At 45.0% G+C, this 14476-nt stretch overlaps 1 protein-coding gene across 1 annotated transcript in view; it reads right to left on the bottom strand.

Annotated features, from left to right (window-relative positions):
• The window catches only part of NKAIN2 (sodium/potassium transporting ATPase interacting 2), a 563371-nt gene that overhangs the window by 12842 nt on the left and 536053 nt on the right, over positions 1-14476 (bottom strand). The window lies entirely within an intron of this gene.

Here is a 14476-nt window from a genome sequence, read left to right as displayed (position 1 = left end):
ATGTGTTACAAGAAATTCTGCCCGAGTGTTTTCTTACTTTGCTGCTATGAAGGGGATTGTCAGGCATATGACTGTGGTTACAACTGTAACTCAAACAGGACATATGACTCTAAATAGGGACATATTTTCTATTATTAAGTACCCACAGGGATGTGAAGTTTCAGCCTTTGCTCACAGTCACAATCCCCACTGTCTCCATTGTATATCAGGACAGGATGAGAGGCATAAATGGGTTTCTCATTTTTCATTTCTGGAAGTTTGTGGTGTATGGAGGGACCATTAAATTGGGATGCACAAAAAAGACCCCATTAGCATGGATGTGCATATGGGAGAAGGGACTCTAGAAGCAGCGAGAAACAATGAAACTGATGAAATCAACAGATGGACAAAGAGAAAGGAAACAGTGGGAAATAAAAGCAATAACATCTTCCTGTAGAAAGCAATAGGAACGATATTGTATGGAAACCAGAAGACGAGACACTATTCTCCTTATAGAAATTTTCCTCTGTAAGATATAAATACAGAAGCATAAAGATTCAGGTCCACAGCTAAAAGATATATTTATAGCTTCAGTGACTTCATTGAAGCAATGATAATTTACATTAGGTTAGGATTTGACCCAAAGAGTCATTTAGGGCATATGTGTATAGAAACGTGACTGACGCTGTAGCTTTCCTTGCATTTTAGTAGGCATGCAAAAATCAGTGCAGGATAGATATGAAAGGATATAGAGTTCGGGAATGGGGAGGGAGATGAGTGGCTTTAACTGCAAAGAAAAGGAAAGGGAAACGTTGGGAAACAGCCTTGTACTTGGCCAACCTGTGACCCGCAGTGTGAATGACTTCTTGACTGCTTTCAAACCCTCTCCTTACTTTGTTCCTTTGCTACTATTGTTTGTTTTGCTGATTATCTCACCCCTACCCTTGATTCATGAGGCCCTGCCTCTCACAGCAGTGAATGTACTGCCAGCACTCAACCCTGTCTTTACCACAGCATTACTTCCTGCCTGTGGCTCCTTCTTTAAAAGTGAAAATGTATTTGGTACTAGTTCTATAATGAGGGTGACTTCTGTCACTGATTCCTCCTCTCCTCCTTCACTTTGTCTCTCTCTCTGATGAAGCAGCTTGGCTCCTCCAGCTTTATTAGTTCCATCCCAGACACCCCCATCACCTCCTCGTCCACTTCCTTCCTCCCATCTCCACTTGTTTCTCTCCACACCATCTCTCCCATTTCTTGTGTGAGGAAACTGATAAAGTAGTCCTCCTTTCTTCAGTTTGCCAGCCTTTTTCACTCCTCCTTTTACAGATCATTTCCCCCTCTCTCCTACTACAGTCACAGGAATTTTGTCCTGTAAAACTTCTGCTTGTCCCAGTGACAGACTCTTCTCTTGATCTCTTTTTTTGCATTTCTTTCCCAATACGAATACATGTGAATTCCTTTCATAAAAAAATCAACCCCACCCTTATCCCTGCTTGTCCCATTCTCTCTCTCTCTCCCCCCTGATGGTTTCAAACACCTTCTGGAGCTACTTTCCTCCATTTCTGTAGAAGATTTTCTCCCATCTTGTGTTCTGTCCCTTGCACACAGCTGGAACTGCAGTCAGATAACCTCTTCCTATCCAAATCTGGGTACTGGTAACCCAGCGCACACAGTCCTCTCTGTGGTCATCCAGCCACCTTTCGCACAACCGCTGCTCTCCTCTTCCCGAAACCTTTGCCTCACTGGCCTCAGCTCTCTCCTCTGCAGGTGCTGACCTTCCTCTTCTCATCATTCATCTCCTTTCTTGATGGTTCTCTGTCCAGCGTGCTGCCATGAGCAGTAACCTCTGCCTTTTATTTTTCTCCACCTCCTGTGAACTGGGTAGTCACAGTCGCAAACGCAAATTCTGCTGTCGTCGGCTCTCTGAGGTGTCACGGAGTACCTGGCTTGTGCTCACTCTGTGCCTTCTATACAAACTGAAATCTCAGCTTCTCTCTGTGATATTTACCCATGGATAATTAAACAGCAATTCCAGTTCAGCATGGCTAAAACCAGAACCCTTAGTTGCTCCTCCCTAACCTTCTCTGCTACCTCCCATAGTGAACAATGGCACTTGTATCCTCAAGTCTGCCCATCACTTGAGGATATAAGTTAGACGTCAACTATGGTTTGGACTGTGCACGATTTAATTTCTGAAGATTATTTTTGCATATTGAAGAGGAAGACTTTTCTACCTGTTGACACAGCTATAACATTTAACCAGGGCTCTCAGTGTCAAACACCACAATTGTTCCTTTTTTTTGAACTCACCAAATGTGGAGTTAAGGAGACGAAAGCTGCAGGACTCATGTCTTTGGCTAGGTTACTCCTCTCTGCATCCTGCTACAGATTTCATCTTCCATATTACATCAGGTAGAAGCTAAATCTTTTTACATTTAAAGCTTTTTGTGGAGACTCCACATTAATCTCTCCTCCTTCCATTTCTAAAAGCTAAATTCTGTCCCCATGCTGCCAGCTTGACCTCCATACTTGTAAAATTCCCAAACAGTTTCTCTCCTTGTGAGAACTTTTTCAAAAACAGTTCTCTCATTATTTTCCCTAACACACCTCTTTGCTCTGTTGGCAATAATTAGGTTGCCAATGCACTTATATTCCTGTCTACCACAGTGAATAATATTTGCTCATAGTTTCTTTGTGCTCACTTTCCGCCTGTACCCACCAGTTGCCTGTTGTCTAATATGTAGATTGCAAGCTCCAAGAAACAGGGCTGGCATTCATGTTTGTACAGTGCTTGGCATCATTGTAGTCCTTAAATATATTCATGAATCTAAAGCACTAAAATAATATTAAAAATTTACAATTACCTATGATAAAGATGGTACCATTAAAAAAGTGCTAATGACCAGGGAAGCGTATGTGCATGTGCACATAGATGCTTCTTGCACATGCATGTCATGACTGAACATATTTCCTGCATGGTATAGCAGAGAGAGGACACATGGTGTACATCTGCTACATCTGACATGTGAGGTCTTAAACTTATGTACACTGGCTCCGGAGGCCAAAGCCTTGGCCCCCTGGACTCAGGCCTTGCAAGTGCAGTGATTAAGCTTCACTGCCACAGCAAGGCACTCCACTGCACGAGTAGCTGGGAGAGAGGAGAGATGGCAAACAGACTGCAGCTAATAACATCACTGGAGGCCCTGTTGGTGCAGAAGTGAGTATGTGAGGCAAGAGAGAGCTGTGCACAAATGTTGGTAGCTAAAAACTGAACAAACAGAAAAAATGGAGGGGACTAAAATTAGGCTTGGTTTTAATAACTTTAGAAATGACATATGGGAAAAAATATAAATGAACATATGGGGACACCCTTGCTCCTGCAGCTTTGCCAGTATCCTGCTACCCGCCTTGCTGTTTGGTGAAGACATTTCCAAATACTTTAGTGCTGCTGCCTTTTTATGCTGTGAGCATGGCCTGGTGGCTGTTGCACAAGATAGCACACAGGAGGAGGTTTGCTTGAATACAGTCTCAATAAACTTTGTTTACAACGATAATCAACCGTTATTGGTCTTTGTGCTGAGTGCACAGTGATTTAGACTCACAAAACGGGATGGAGCCAAGCCCGGGCAAAGCAGGGGGAAGGACGGCATTTGCCAATACGTGAGGCTGTGCCCTTCCTGCCGTCACAGGAGGGTTCAGAAACGGCGTAAGGACTTGGACACTCGGTCCAGTTCTTGCGGTGCAATGAACTGCATTTCTGCCAAACAGCCAGTAACTGCCTGTGAGTGCTCTTCGCTCACCCATTTGCAAGGTGAAACTAAAACCTCAGATTTTTTAAACTGTAACCTCATGGGATTTTTGAGCCCTACGATGTTCACAGGAGCAGCAAAGGGGAACCCCTACACACATTTTGGTGGAGTTTCTCAGCTCAGATTCGGCCCCACTGTCACTATTTCCATGCTGTTTACTTTTATGATAGTCAAAATTATTCTGTAATTTTTTGCTTCACAGGGGCTTTCCCTCCAGATTCTTCTGCTCTTATCAAGTTTCTTGTTGGATAAGGGCTTGCAGCATCTTCTTCTGTCTTTGTTGCTGCTGATCCCCTTGCTAATTCTTTGATCAGCCCTCCTGAGATAAGATGTAGGACTGGGGAGGTACGCAGGTTTGTGAAATCTGATAAGCGCCACCTGGTGTCACCACCCTTACAGAGGTACTGACAGGGTTCTCAGCCTGATACTCCCTATAATTAGGACCAAGCAGGGATGCAGATACTGCATTCAAGGTGAGCCCAGCTCATGGTTGTACCCAGCAGAAAACATCAGGATGATGTTTTGGCTTTAGAGAAGCCAAAATGCATCTCAGACTCCCAGGTGGAGAAGGGGTCTGGTCAGCGGCAGAGCCTCAGGGCAGGAGGCGAGGAAGACTATGCTCTGGAGCAATGCCTCAGCAAGGCAGGGCTGGCCAGCAGCAGGAACTGTGTCAGGGAGGTGGGAACCAGGGTCATGGCTGAGCAGAAAGGAGCCAGGATGAAAAGCCAGGATGAAAGCAGCCAGAAGTAACCAAGCAAGGGCTGGGAGGCACGAGCGAGGCTTCAGCAGCTGAAGGCAGAAACAGGGACCAGGGATAGGGCAGGCAAGAGCAAGAGCCAGAGGGCAGGAGGAAATGGCTGGAGCATAGCTGCAGCAATGAGAAATCCTGGACTGAAGTGGTCAGCGCTGCCTTTTATATCTGATAAATGCAGCAAGCTACCTGTCAAGCTTATAGACCTGGAAATAAAATTCTCTTAGAGAAGCTGGCGGCTCACGGCTTAGACAGGTGTACTCTGCGCTGGGTCAAAAACTGGCTGGATGGCCGGGCCCAGAGAGTTGTGGTGAATGGAGTTCAATCCAGTTGGCGGCCGGTCACGAGCGGTGTTCCCCAGGGCTCAGTACTGGGGCCGGTCTTGTTTAATATCTTTATCGATGATCTGGATGAGGGGATCGAGTGCACCCTCAGTTAGTTTGCAGACGACACCAAGTTGGGCGGGAGCGTTGACCTGCTCGAGGGTAGGAAGGCTCTGCAGAGGGACCTGGACAGGCTGGATCGATGGGCCCAGACCAATTGTATGAGATTCAACAAGGCCAAGTGCCGGGTCCTGCACTTCGGCCACAACAACCCCATGCAGCGCTACAGGCTTGGGGAAGAGTGGCTGGAAAGCTGCCCAGCAGAGAAGGACCTGGGGGTGTTGGTCGATAGACGGCTGAACATGAGCCGGCAGTGTGCCCAGGCGGCCAAGAAGGCCAATGGCATCCTGGCCTGTATCAGAACTAGTGTGGCCAGCAGGAGTAGGGAAGTGATCGTGCCCCTGTACTCGGCACTGGTGAGGCCGCACCTCGAATACTGTGTTCAGTTTTGGGCCCCTCACTACAAGAAGGACATTGAGGTGCTGGAGCGTGTCCAGAGAAGGGCAACGAGGCTGGTGAGGGGTCTGGAGAACAAGTCTTATGAGGAGCGGCTGAGGGAACTGGGGTTGTTTAGCCTGGAGAAGAGGAGGCTGAGGGGAGACCTCATCGCTCTCTACAACTACCTGAAAGGAGGTGGTAGCGAGGTGGGTGTCGGTCTCTTCTCCCAAGTAACTAGTGATAGGACGAGAGGAAATGGCCTCAAGTTGCGCCAGGGGAGGTTTAGATTGGATGTAAGGAAAAATTTCTTTACTGAAAGAGTGGTTAAACATTGGAAGAGGCTGCCCAGGGAAGTGGTTGAGTCCCCATCCCTGGAAGTATTTAAAAGACGAGTAGATGAGGCACTTAGGGACATGGTTTAGTGGGCATGGTGGTGTTGGGTTGACGGTTGGACTCGATGATCTTAGAGGTCTTTTCCAACCTCAATGATTCTATGATTCTATGATTCTATAAATAAGGTTGCAGTCAGGTAGGCTGCCGCTTGACCCCTGCAAGGCTTTGCAAGGCTTGTCCAAGCTTGCAGTGGGGCTTGTCCAACACTCGGTAAAGAGTCTGTAAGAGATCTGTAAGAGATCTCCACTCAGCTCTGAGAACATTAATAGTCTGAAGAATATATTATTTTTCTAAACTGGACAGACCTGGACACTTCTGGATATTAGCCATTTACTTTCAAATTTTCATGCTTGAGTACTGAGCAAAAAAGTATAGCCCTGAAATAGTTTTTGACTGACAAATCATTCTAAGAATTAAAGAATTATCATAGAAGTTATCAAATGAATTATTAGGAAAAATTGTTCTTAGCTAGATCATTGCTAGAGGCAAGCAATAAGGAGAGGTAAAGAGAATAAAGGAGGAAAACGAAAATGCCTGGGGCTGTAGTCTCCAAGTGTGACCACCACACTAATAAATTAGAATAAGAGTCATTAGTAGGTGCAACAAAGTGGAGAATTAAGGCCCAAATTTATGAAAGTTAACAATCCAATGCTAATGAAGACCTATCTAGATATTTAAAAGGAAAAGTAATAAGGAAAACTTTAACTGAAGGCATGCTGATAAAAATAATTTAGTACAAAGCTATGTCCCAGGCATGTAGGAAACGGCAAGGAGCTCACGTCGACTGTCTCAGGGGAGAATATGCTATGGTCAGGCGTCCTTTTCAGGGCCACTGGAAATGGTTAATGAGTCTAGTCCACCCGCAGCAGCTCATTACCGCTCCTTTCCGAGATGTTGCTGTCCTTCAGTCCAGACTGAGCCTGGCTGGCCAGGAACCGCTCTGTTACACCCACTCGTTGTGGCTGAACCCCGAGGAGGCAGACAGCCGCCCTCAGAGGCTGGAAACCGGGCTGGGGAAGGGGGCCGGCAGCCCCGCACGGCCGCCTGCGGGCTGCTCGTCCGCCTGCGCTCAACGGGGTCCAAGCTGCCCTCCCTCCATCAGGGCGAAGGAGGAGATGCTCCCGCGGGGCACAGCGCAGAAGGGCCTGCCTCCAAAGCCTGCCCTCCGCGTTCAGCACAAAGCAGCAATAAATGATTCACATCAAAATGAAGTCTTTCACTGACATCAAAACAAAACACGACGGTCTGCCTGAAACCATTTTCCATGCAATTTTCAGCTTATGGAGAGTCTCAGATTTTGCTGATTTTTCCTGTTTTTGAATATGAATTTTGTTTATTTTTAAATGTCAAAACATTTCCATGGCTAGGAAGACCACGTCCTATTCAGCTGCGGCAATAACCTGACCATGTCTTCAAATCACCTGCAGCTTTTGTTGTCAGAACCGTCACTAGTTACTACCTCATTTCTGCTACCGGTTTGACGCAACTGTGGGACATTGTTTCATGATCTGGAGTTTTTTGTGTTCCTCCCCTGAAACAATTAATTAATTCATGACAAGACAAGTAATATTTTCAAAATGTTTTGGTATGAAATGTATCTTTCTTTGTAAAAGAGATGTTAACTCTTCATTCTCTTTTCAAATGTGTGGAACTTTTCCAATACTTCTGCAACTTGTCTTTCTTGAAAAGATAAAACATGGGTGGTGAATAGTTAAAAAAAAAAGATGCAAGGTAAGTATATCCCCCTGGCTGTTAAAATGCATTGATTTTATTAAGCAGTATCCCATTGCGATGAACTGCTGGAATGGAAATGTTACTTCCTTCAAGCTCTACATTATGTTATTTAGACATTTTTTAAACTTGAGGTTGACAAACCCCACAGGAGGTGGTGATGGATGCAAGGGGAGTGGCAGGGAAGACAGTGAGGGAGAAGAGAAATTATCATAGATGGAGCCAGCAACACCACCATTTTCCCTGGTGTGATTTTATTTATATATTTGCCTCACACCACAGCCCTGTCTCCTAGGGATTCCTTGAACATCAACTTCATTAGTTACGAAGGCAGCAATCCATAACCAATTTTCTTTTCATGTCAAGCTTGTTCATGTATAAACCCAGCCCTTTTGTTGGAAACATTTGCAATTAATCCCACAAACAAAGAAAATGCAAATCGTACAGTCTACCCTAAGCAACCCTTCCGACTCAAGGCCCTGACCACCGTCTATTATACACTAAAATGAATTGAAATTCCCACTTTGAGTCTAACCTAATTTTCTAGTGATAATAGGCATGGATTCCCAGAAGCATTCTATGCATCTAGATAGTAACATCCTAATTTCCTTTCCTGGTAAATGTTTTAAATAAGATTTTAGCACCAAAGGAAATTAACCTTTAAATTAATTGTAATTATAAAATGCCATCACTGATTTTGTCTTCAGACTAATTACTTGCTATTATTTAAACAAACTGCACCTCCTCTGAGCTTTAAGTTTGTTTCTTTCTCTGCAGTGCAGTGCCAAATGATCACAGACCAGGCTGTGAAACGTCTGCAAGCCCTATGACACTTTGGACTGCTCAGGTCCGTTTGCATCTCAAACGCAGCCGGTTTCAGTTGTCGTATCTTCCCGCCATAGGCTTTTACCTCTTCAGCCTCGCTCTCCGCAGCTCAGACATTTACAGCCTGTGCTTTCTAACCAGCGAGCACGCCTTGCGGGATGTGGAGTGCTTGTGCCCTGCGCTGGTGAGAATGAGATGCTCGACACCAGCCTTCTGCTCTGCGAAAGGTCCCCTCCAAGACAGGGCATGACAGGAAATAATGACACAGGGACCAGCTATTGATATGTGCAAAAGGTTGATGCTGTACAGGCATCTCAGGAAATTTCCTAAGTGTTCCTGGTGGCACTGCAGCTCTCCGAGACGGCTCTCTTTAGGATGACAAGCATGCGGCAGTACCATGGGATTTCAAAGGCTTCTCTCCCTCCACGCTTCCATCAGCATCCTGACAGCTGAAGGCATCCCATTTCCCTCCCTTTGGTTTACTTAGTTCACATAGCAGTCACCACACTAAATGAAACAAGTAAATGGAAAAAGCTTCTAATTTAGCCACAGGCTGTAAATTGGAGAGTGCAGCTGAGCAAAAACAAGCTGTAGCTTCAGCTTTTGTAGCCTGTTCATTGAATACTCATTCATGAATGACCTGTTCAACAGTTGGAGAAAAATTGTGTTTTAAATATTGGTTTGTATTTGTTCCTACGCTTATTTGCTCCTATGTTCCCTCTGCAGACTGCCTAGGCTGTCCTTAGCATTAACCAAACAAGTCAGACCAGTGATTCACCCTGTTGTGAGAGAGGTGTCTATCACAGATAGGGCAAATTGCTCTTTGGCGTTACATCCCTGACTCCACTGGCTGTGGTGGAAATCTTGATTGTTAGTTTAAACTGCAGGCCTAATTACATGCAGCTGTCGGTATGTGATATGAACACTATCCTTGACTTTTTGTGGCATCAGTGAGGGGCCCAAAAATGCAAATGTGTGTTTCTCCTCACGATACCGCTATTCCTTTATGACAGATTCCGCTTCTATTATTTTGATGATGTAAAGGGTTTGAAGACGCAGAAACCCCCTCCCATCTACCAAAAAATGATCACAAGTTCTGTAATATTCCCACATAGGCTGAGGGAGGCAGTTGATGACGGTCTATAAAACCTGTGGCAGCATTGAGAAGGTGAAGATGGAAGAGGTGAAGACGGAATGACCGCTGTTTTCCAGAGAAAGATGCAGGACACGTTACACAAATGGTAGGTGCAAAACTAACAAAATGTATAGCTGTGGTGCTGGAACTCCTTCTCTCAGGAGGCTGTGTTTGATAAAAATGTTCTTAGTTCAAACATAGGAGTACACTTTCAGGAAGAAAAGATCATTGTGGCAACGAAATACAACGAGGCTACTTCTGGCTAAGGAAGTCCCTGAACTGCAAATTACAGTCAGTATTTTTGGGGAACCACAAACTTGCTATGTTCTTATATGCCTATATGGCAAGTAGATATGGAAGTAAGCATCAGATGTTCTTCATTGCTGGATATTGGATATGGGGCTGGATAGACCTGGTACCTGTTATCTTGTGTTGTGTCACACAAGTGTAACAGATGTTGGTAGGGCTGCAGCTTACACTGCAGCTGTGGTGTCACCTTTCAGCTGGAGGGGAAGAGACCTGCCAGGCTGCCCAGGACAACAACCTCCAGAGATGCATTCAAGACCAGTGTTAATGCAGAAAGATGGTTGCAGTCATCTTCAGCCATCTCCCTCAGCCTTAGTTTCTGTTTCCTCCCTATCTTTCTCCTGTCCTGGTAGTCTCAGAATTTACAGCCATACAACAGAAAATGGGAAGGGAAATAAAGAAGCAGAATTAATAGCCGAATGTTTGCTACCAGTTTCTCTTTGTTTTAGAGATTTTTAAGCAGGGATGGAAGCTGAGGTATTATTTCTCTGTAATGTCTTGCTAAGTAGATTGTGAAAAGCGTTTGGCACAGAAATAAAGTGATACCTGAGCATATTCTGCACTTCAATAGTGCCTTTCATCCCAGAAGCTCAAAGTTATGAAGCAACATGCCTGTGAGTTTGCCCCTGTCATTATTTCCCATTTTAAACATGGGAAACAGAAGTATGGAGAGGTTAAATAACCTGCCCAGAGGCGGAAGGCAGCCTGTAACAGAGCTAAAAATAAAAGGCTTTTCTATCTATCCCATATGTTTGTCAAAATTTCACATCTCTCACAACTAATGAATTTAATAATGTCTTTTGAAAGAAAATCTTTGTCATCACTTTCGTACTTCCCAGGTCAGGCCTAGGATCCCAGAGTGGATTGTTGTTTGGCACTGAGTTTATTGGCATGTAATTGCTATGCTGTATTCCTCACTACTAGATATCCCCTATCTGGGGTATTGTCTTCCTGAACGTTTTCAGTAATTCAAATAGAATCTTGAATTCAAGCTTTTATGGGGTGTGTGAAATAATTTTAAAGGGTTATCTAGAGCTTTACTTCTGTGCCAGACATTCCCAAAAGCTGGGCTCAAGGGAATATGCAGCAAAAATCTATTTAACCCAGTTGCAATTTTTGCTTTGCAGTTTACCCGGAAACAATGCCAAGAGAAAAGAAGATAGTGTATGTGCAAGTTGGATCCCTGCTAGCATGAGATAGTGCAAAGGTTGTACCTCATGGCACTCAGGGAACAGTCAGACAGGCCATATTTATTCTCCGATTGCCTTGCCATTGCGTTATGGTAGGTAAATGCTGTTTCTTCTCCCTCTCTGGGTCTGCAAGGGAGCCTTCTGCATTAGGATTTCACTGTGGGACACAGACTGAATTGGTGATTTTCTCTAGGCTGGGGTTCCTTCCCAGCCAAAGCTGTCCCTCTAATAACAAGCCAGTCCCCTTTCCCTCAACAGAACCTGCAAGGCAAGTGCAGAATTCCCACTTCAGTAACCCAGGTTTCTTTTTTAATTGCTTACAGACAAAAAGCCCCAGGAGGATACTGCTTTATTGCTTACATTCCATGGTTTTCCACAAAATATCTGTATATTTAATAACATTTTCAAAAATACACTGAATTTTCTTTTAGTAAGGCAGTAACAGCTTATAGCAGGGAGCCAAACTGCTAGTGAGGAAACGCATATTAAACAAACATTTCAATGTTATTAAAAATAATGTGCAGCCTTTGAAAAATGCAGGCCTAATACAATTTTGGAAAACAAATGAGGAGCTCCAATAAGTTTACAGCTGTTGAGTGCCTCCAAGTAATGATCGTTGCTGACATTTTCATGCTTTATTTTTAATTGCTGCAGCTAATAATGCTAATGAGGTAAGAATGACAATGGCTCAGGCATACCAGTGGCAATAGCGAAAAGGAGAGCATCGAGTCAGCAGCAGCCCTGCTGGGCACCCATCCTCCCTTGTCTTTCCCAGCTGGAGACCCGAGGCACTCCAAGCCTCAGAGTTCCTCCTCCCTACGCAGCCACAGGGAACACGATGCAGAAGGGACCTTTGGGAGTGACAAACCACCGACAAGAGAAGTAGCTGGGGAAAAACCATCCTTGTCTGACCCTTGGAGATGGGTGCTGCAATTTGGCTTCGGTGCACCCAGTGTTAGAGCACTGCTTGGGACTGTACCAGGAGGGAAAGCAGCTTCCTCTTTAATCCTTGACGCAGAATTAACCCAAAGCAGATTGTTCTCATGAAAGGTAGTGCGGACTTGTGCTTTGATTTAGGGGGCCTGCTGCTGGATTTATTTGGTGTGTGCGTAATTAAAACCTCTAGACTTGCTGATTCAGCCCTAGTTATGACCCTGATTTGATCACTGTATTGTTCCATTCCTAATCCTTTAGTGAGGTTAGAGCAGGTTAATCTTAGTGAAATGTTTGCTTAATTCTACCCTCGCTCATTTGTTCTCTTAATAAAATCTGTATAAAGAATGGAGAAATAGTAATTCTTTCAGCTTGTTCCAATTACTCTGAGAGCAAAGCTAATTCAGCTGAAGCAGCTTAAGAGCAACTTGATTGTGTTTCTACAGTTGAGGCTCTGTGCCAACAGAAGATGAGGCACCTTCTCTGCTCCGGAGCGGTGTTGATACATTTTCCTCTGGTTAAAATCTGGAACATGCCCCTGCCTGGCTCTTGCATGTTGCATGACTTTTTCTCTAGTCTCATGCCTTGTTGCCTGCTCCTGCCAGGCTCAGTGTTTCTGCCTCTTTCGCTCCTCTTCTGGACTGCTGTTTCTCCCATGGCCCGTTAACGAAGCAGAAGAGATGGAATTGAGTGTGTGGATGTTCTCCATGTCCATTGTGAGATGCAAAAGGCTTTTTCTGTTGGCTCTGTCTCATCAGAAAGGCTTTTTCTATTGTCTCTGTTTCATCAGACTTGGAGTTAAATGCCCCTTTGGTGTGACCCAATATGGTTATCCTTATGATCCTTCCTGATTAGCATCCCATTTTTACAGGCATGGGTGGTCTTGAAAACCAGAGATCTAGATCTCTGTGATGTCTGTGAATATGGAGGTGGATAAGAAGACAGCAGTGTCCCTCTGTTCTTCACGGACCACTTCAGAAGCTGGGAAAGCAGGGCAGTGGTGTGGGAGAGTTGCTTTATGGTGACTGGTTTTACCAGAGTATCTTTCACAGCTGACACACCTTTAGCACAAAGAGGAAACACCAGCTGCCAAACTGCATGCAAGCACAAGCCCAGCCTCACCCCTTACCAGGTATAGCTGCTAGGCAGGGGTTGGTGGGCAGCAGAGTAAAGCTTTTTTCTGCTATGCTAGATGTCCAGCAAGTCTGGGGGAGAGACTACACCGTGGGCAGGAGCGGTGTCTTCATCCCTCTGTGCCACAGAGCTTGCTCCATAGCAGCATGCAGGGGTGAGGAACTGAAAAAGTGGAAGAAGAGACTATGGGAAGAGAAACAAGGCTAGGGGATCTGAAGTGACCTCAGACCAAAGACTCACATATGCAGGAAGCTCCGGCAATGGCTCCGGGACATATTCCAGTTTTCCTGAAAGCTTTTCTCCTTCGCACTCACTCGGACTGCATGAGACGACTCCATCTGTGAAAGTACTTGAGGAAGTTACGCTTAGGCAACTTCCTCTGGAATATAAATACTAAATAACATGGCATCCATACGGGATACATTACTTCTCAGAGGAGCACGATAGACGGATGTGTTTCCAAAAGGGAGGGAAAAGGCAAGAAAACATATCTAAATGGAAATAAAAGAATCTAAAATTAAACCTGAGCAGGCGGTATCTGTATGGACTGCAGCCCCTGGCTGTCACAGCGAGTGCTCGGCACATGTCCCAGTGGATGTCTGAGCAAAGAAAGAACTAGAATCATTCTTACTCTCTGCTACATGCAGCTTCTCAGTAGAAATTAAAGCTGCTTTAATTTTGTGATACCTTGAGGGGCCAAATCCGATCTGAGCGTTATTGCAGTGCTGGGATGACTCACCCACAGAAGTTCCCTTTTTCTCTTTTTTTCTGGCCATGCTTCCAGAGGTGAAGCTGCGGTGCCTCAGCTTGTGCTGGCTTTGTTGCGCTGGGCGGGGATTTGCCCCGGTACTTCAGAGAGATGCTCACAGACAGTAAGATGGCTCTTTGGCTAGAAGAGGAGGCCTGGCTGAGGTGTACTAACAAAGTAATAAAAGCCTCAAAATAGGCAAGACAGCGGCAAGGAAAGGTTCAAAGCAGCATGACAATCTGTGGCTTCTGAACAACAGGGAGCTCCCTCCACAGTGAGCAGAAAACAATACCATATTGGCCGCAGCACTTTGCTGCCAGGAATGCCGCTTTACAAACCACAGGAGAAATCTCTCAAACGTGCTCCGACTTCTGCACTTGTTTGGTGAGCCAAGTCACAAGTCCCTTCCTTGCTTTTTACTTATATTGTGCCCTAAAGCATTACAGAATAGTGAAAAAAAGATTTAAGCCCTTAGAAGAGGGCAGAATAGTTTTAAATGGGATTTCATTTTGGGGGACAAGGAATCACTCTCCTCCAGCTCTGTGGATAGTGAATGCACTTAACGGGAAAGCAGGAGAAAGCACATATGACTGAGTCCTTCCCTAAAAAGACAAGACCTATTTGTGACACACCCCTGCTCCACATGTCTGTCCCAAACTCCTTTTACTCTCACGCCTTCCTCGCCTCCACAGAAACACAAAGACAAATGAAACGAGCATAG

This window comes from Aptenodytes patagonicus, chromosome 3 (assembly GCF_965638725.1).
Source record: "Aptenodytes patagonicus chromosome 3, bAptPat1.pri.cur, whole genome shotgun sequence".
NCBI classification, from domain to species: domain Eukaryota; kingdom Metazoa; phylum Chordata; class Aves; order Sphenisciformes; family Spheniscidae; genus Aptenodytes; species Aptenodytes patagonicus.
Note: the sequence above shows the minus strand (reverse complement) of the source record. Positions and strands in the feature narration are given on the sequence as shown.